This window comes from Vombatus ursinus, unplaced genomic scaffold, assembly GCF_900497805.2.
Source record: "Vombatus ursinus unplaced genomic scaffold, bare-nosed wombat genome assembly UNPS02014163.1, whole genome shotgun sequence".
Lineage (NCBI taxonomy): Eukaryota > Metazoa > Chordata > Mammalia > Diprotodontia > Vombatidae > Vombatus > Vombatus ursinus.
Window position 1 is genome coordinate 272,879 of NW_020953941.1, and position 6,083 is coordinate 278,961.

At 34.7% G+C, this 6,083-nt stretch overlaps 1 pseudogene; it reads left to right on the forward strand.

Annotated features, from left to right (window-relative positions):
• The first annotated feature begins 2,920 nt into the window (after positions 1-2,920).
• On the forward strand, positions 2,921-3,865 carry LOC114040998 (annotated as a pseudogene).
• Positions 3,866-6,083: the final 2,218 nt, after the last annotated feature.

A 6,083-nucleotide genomic window follows, 5' to 3' on the forward strand; every position in this document is an offset into this window, starting at 1 on the left:
AAAATAAATAAGGATTGGCTTAATTTATTCAATCAAGTCACTTCCCATACACCAATTAAATTAAGTGATAAGATTATATAGTGAGTTTCCTGAGGGCAGGGGCAGTTTTTTGTTTCTTTTTATATCCCCAGAATTTAGTACAATGCCTAGTACATAGTACGGATTTAATAAATATTTGCTAATGACAGAAGAAGGAGGAGGAAGAGGAAGAGGAGGAGAAGAAGGAGAAGAAATAGGGAGAGAAGGAAAAGAAGAAGGAGAAGGAAGAGGAGGAGGAGGAGGAAAAGAAGAAGAAGAAGAAGAAGAAGAAGAGGAAAAAGAAAATGATGATAATGATGATGATGTTGGTGATGCAAAATCAATCACAGACCTTAAATTGAGGAAAATTATTTGAATGGTACTAAGTTGCACAAATATTGGATTCACATATTCACAATCAAACTAGGTAGAAGTATAATCATCCCAGAAATTAGAGTGAAGGAACCAAATAGGGGGCAGGAAAGATGTTACCACTTTTTTTTGGGCTCACTTCTTTCCACTAACTTTGGTCAAAGGAAGATGTTGAGAGTTCCCAATCTACCTGACGATGTTGCCATTTTGTAGGACATTTTTTGGGTGGTTCAGAGATGATTGTCCTCACAGCCATGACAATTGCCTTCTTCATCACTGATATTTGTGCCCCCAATTTTAGGCTTACAAATAAGTTTACAAACATTATCTCCTTTGATCCTTAAACTACATGATGTAGTTTTTATATTATTCTCCTTTTGAAGATGAAGAAACTGAAGATCTGAGAAATGAAACTGTAGAACACATGAATAATATGAAATGAAGCTAGATCTTGGAGGAGACTACAGAAACCATTCAGTCCAAGTCCCTCCATTTTGAGATGAGGAAACTGAGGTCAGAGAAGTTAAATATTAAGTCCAAAGTCACATAATAATGAGAATTATTATTTATTCAGATTTCTTCACATTTGACTTATCAGTGTGAGGAATGAATGTTATGGGATATCTGTCCAATGGCAATCATCCTGTAGAGGATAAGCACCCTTAAAAAGTAGAAAGGTCTAAAGGTGGAATGAAGAAATTGCAGGAGAAGGGGCTTCTAATTCATTGAGGGTCTTCAGACAAAAACTGTAAGATTAAATATTAAGGTTGTTGTCAGGTAGAGGTATCAAACACATGGCCTATGGATGGCATGTGTCCAACAATACACCTGACTGTGGCCCAAACCAGATTAAAATGCAATTGGGAAATATTAAACAAAATAAATGAAAAATATAATAAAATATAAGTGAGCTTACATTTTAACCTGAGTCAGCATGCAACCCACATGGATCCTTATTGTGGATCAGTGGCCCTCATTTCAATTTGATTTGGACACCACTGTTGTAAGGCATATTCTGCTTAGATATGGGTTGAACTAGCTAGGTGGCACAGTGGATAAAGTATGGAACCTGGAGTCAGGAAGACCTGAATTTAAATACATCTTCAGACACTTTCTAGCTGTGTGACCCTGGGCAAGGTACTTAACATTGTTTGCATCAGTTTCCTCATCTGCAGAATGAGCTCAAGAAGGAAATAGCAAAGCACTCCAAAGTTTGCGAAGAAAACCCCAGATGGGGTATTTAAATGTCAAGCACAACTGAACTGAACAACAACAAAAATGTACCCTCTGAGGTCCCTTCTAACACTGACATAGCATTTCTTTCTCATCTCAACTGAAGTGGCTCAGCTATGAGTACCACAAAAACCTGGAAGGACATCTGAGGGTCATTTCTGGCAGTACAGTAGGCTTCTACACCTTTTCCTTATGCCATAGAATCCACTGCAGTGTCACATTCAATTATAGGAGCTGGTTCCGTTTTTCAAACATGCCTAGAGTGAGTATAGCATTTTCTGTTTATTTTTTTCTTCCTTAATAGTTTAATTTTTACACTTTAGACTTGGAGAGAATTTTCACATTAAGTACAATGTATAAATGGATAAATTAATGTTTCTGGCATACCTGTAATAGTAAGAATATGCTTTTTTAATTTCATTAGACAATGCCCTTATTATTTAACTATCAATGAAATAATTAGCTCAGTTTGATTCTTGCTGGGAGATAGAAGACCTGGAGAGTGCAAATATTGAGCAATAAAAACATCACTGAACTTTAAGGGATTAATAAAGTCAATTAATACTGATAAATAATAAATTAACACCACTAACAATCAAATTATTTTTAAATCATGTTTAAATATTTAGAAATTGTTTATTTTTAAGACTCAGTTCATCAAAACTAAGTTATATATGACATTTCTTCTAAGCTCATTCAAGCTATGCCTGAACAAGAGCCTCTTGAAAAAACATACACTACCCATGGATATCCAGCATTCATCTGAAAGCTTCTTATGAGGCAGAATCAATTATGTGAGGAGGCATCCAGTTTTAATTTTGGACACGCATAATTTTAGGAAAAAAATAATTCATTTCCTTGAGTGCAAACTTTTTTTCTCTTTCAATATACATATGTATATTATGCCTATATGTACACACTTAGCTGAATGTGTACATACATACATGTGAGCATGCACTGCTACATATATGTACTTGTGCGTATTACGTATTGTGTGAATTTTCTTCTATCTGATAGCATGTCAAATATTTGAAGACAGCATGTCTTGCCTAAGTTTTCTTCTCCTGGGTAAGAACCCCCTACTAAGGCTATTCATCTCCTGTCATGATCTCAAAGTGTGTTGTCAATTTAGTTCCACATCTCTGGACATTTCTCATATAATATTTTAATAAAAGTAATGAAAATATTCATAACCCTAATGGATGAAAGTCATTTTACATGAATATGATGGCACTAAAATATTTCTTCTAATTTCAGATGTGAAACTTAATCCTGAATATAAAGTATCAAAAGCAAAATGAGTCCTAAGAGCAATGTCACAGAATTCATCCTCCTTGGACTTTCCTATGACCAAAACATCCAGATATTTTGCTTTCTCTTCTTCTTATTCTGTTATATCTGTCTTCTCATAGGAAACCTTGTCATCCTCATCTCTATTTGTTGCAGTCATCTTTTCCACCAACCAATGTACTATTTCCTCGGTCACTTATCTTCTATGGATATCTACTATACATCCAGTGTTACACCAAAACTAATTGGGGATCTTTTAACTGACAGAAAAACTATCTCCTATGATTATTGCATGTTCCAAGTCTTCAGCATGCACTTCTTTGGCAGTATTGAGGTCTTCATCCTGACTGCAATGGCCTTTGACCGCTATGTTGCCATCTGTAAACCTCTCCACTACATGGTCATCATGAGCAGAAAGAAATGCAACCTTCTTGTTTTAGTGGCTTGGGCTGGTGGGGCTGCTCACTCCTTTCCCCAGTTGTCCATGACTCTGAAGTTGCTCTTCTGTGGCCCCAGTGAAATTGATCACTATTTCTGTGACATTTTCCCCTTACTGAAAATTGCCTGCACAGATACCTACACCACTGGTCTTCTTGTTGTCATCAATTGAGGGATAATTGCCTTGGGAATCTTTGTGATCTTGTTTGTTTCTTATGCCATTATACTATGGACCCTACGAACACATTCAGCTGAAGGGCAGCGGAAAGCTCTCTCCACCTGTGGGTCTCATTTCACAGTTGTTCTTTTGTTTTTCATACCAGCAATTTTTTCCTACCTTCGACCTCCTACCACCTATACAGAGGATAAAGTGTTTGCTCTATTTTATACCATCATTGCTCCAATGTTCAACCCAATAATCTACACTCTGAGAAATACTGAGATGAAAAATGCCATGAGAACGGTGTGGTGTCAAAATATCTGGGGAAAAGGAAATCTAAATGAATTGCATTAATTTGTTTCTTGTGATGTTTCATGAAAGGAAAAAGGGGTTGGTTATTGGAATGTAATTTGGGGATTAAATATTTCTACAAAAGGCCTCACTTGGGCAAATATCCATATTGGAGTACAGGCAGGGTGATAGACATGTCCGTAGTGATGAAAAATACATTATTTAGTGAAGGAAGTTAATTGTGAATATCAAGCTTTTATTCTGCCATATTTTTTGTTCCTCTCCCAAGTCATGTGTTTTTTAAATGTTTATTATGTCCCAATTATCTTGTTCATAATATAAGGCTCAGCATATTTTCTTTTATAAGGTATATTAGTTTGCTTCCATTAGAATAATAATACAAAGATACCCCATGTAACACTGGATTATTATATTGTAAGCTCATTGAGAGCAGGAATAGTCTTCTGTCTCTTTTGCTATCCCCAGAGTTTACTGCAATATCTGCACATAGATTATTCTTAATAAGTCTTTACTGATTGCTTGATATTGACTGATACCATTTTGTGCATTTATGCTTTTCCTTTTTAATGGTGTACTGAAAATGAAATCTAAAATAAAAACAAAAAAAATCAGAGACTGCTATACTCAAAGAATTTCCAGAACTTGTGCTGCCAAATTCACTTGACTGCTTATTAACATGAAGAAGTTAATGTTAAATAAAATTTTATCAATGAAATCCTTTTCATTATTAATAGTTCTCATTTTTGATACTTTCAGTTTTCTTTTCTTTTTCTTTTTTTTAAATCAAATTATCCAATGTTTTATCTTTTTCACAAAACCAGCTACAAGTTTTATTTACTAGTTTTTTATATAATTTCTAATAGTGGGATTGAGGTAAAAAGAGATGAGTCCAACATTATGATGAAATAATTTGAAACATTGGCACATTTTTTGAGGGGATTTTCCCAGTGTGTGTTTGTGTGTGTGTGTGTGTGTGTGTGTGTGTGTGTAAAAATACTTTGGTCAAATCATTTCTATTCTCTGTCACAAGTTTCTCCATCTGTAAAATAATAATGACAATGATGATTATAGTGGTTATGAGGATGATGATGATGATGATTGGATCCATGATTTTATTGACATAGAGAACTCCAAAATGAGGATAGTCCCTGTAGCACTTCAGCTTGACATCTCCTTTGTAACGCATAATCTTAGAGAATTCTTGGAGCCCTCAGACAGGTAATGACTTATGCAGGATAATGCAGAAAGTATGATTCAATGGTGCCAGTATGATCCATTTTGCCTTTCTTTATCTCATGACAGCTTACATTTTATTTATATATTATGTTACAGTGCATTGAGAACTCATTTTATATTCCTTTATGTGATCTTTATAGCAACTCTTTTAAGTAGCTACCATTATTTGCATTTTATTTCTCAGATTCCTTTAGACATAAATGCTAAATCAAACTTGATATGGGATTCAGAGGAGACATAGATAACCTTAATTGACATAGGTGATATGATTTGTTTCCTTACAGAAAAAGCTGTCACTTATTTATCACTTCAAAGTTTGCAAAGCACCTTACATAATCTTATTTAAGCAATAATAAAACTGAGATAGATTTTCTAAGTACTATTTCCCACATTTTACAGATAAGGAAATTGAGCTTTAAAGGGGCAAAGTGATTTGGCCATGGCCTCACAACTCACAATCGTCAGACAAAAGTGAAGTCTCATCTTCCTGACTCCAAGAACAATCATTTATCTATTATCATGTGCTGTTTCTCAGCTTACCAAATCTAGGGGATAGTTTTTTTTTTTATATTCATACGGTTGCATTTCCTATACACATTAACACATGTCCTGTTTCCATGTACATGGATTTCATTACCTAAGAGAAAATAACAAAAAAAAACTGGTATTAAAAGAAGACAAAGTTGCTTTTATTCCTGGATAAAGAGTGGCACTGTACTCCTCTATAACTTCACTCAGTATCTGAAACTTTTGGAGCAAAGTATCCTTCCTTGGCTACCATTCCCCTACTCAAGGTATCACGAATATTTGTATGTTAACTTCATGAATAAAGGGGTAGATTGGGGTGGGGTGTCATTTACATCTCTATTTCTGAGCACATATAGTAAGAAATCAATAAAATGTTTTCTCTTCAGTAATTAATTGTTTCATTTATTATCAACTAGAAAGGGTTAGGCTTTTCAAAATAGCATCTAGTCTTCACAGTTTGATGAAAAGTGCTCAAATCTTCACTAGGTTCCAATGT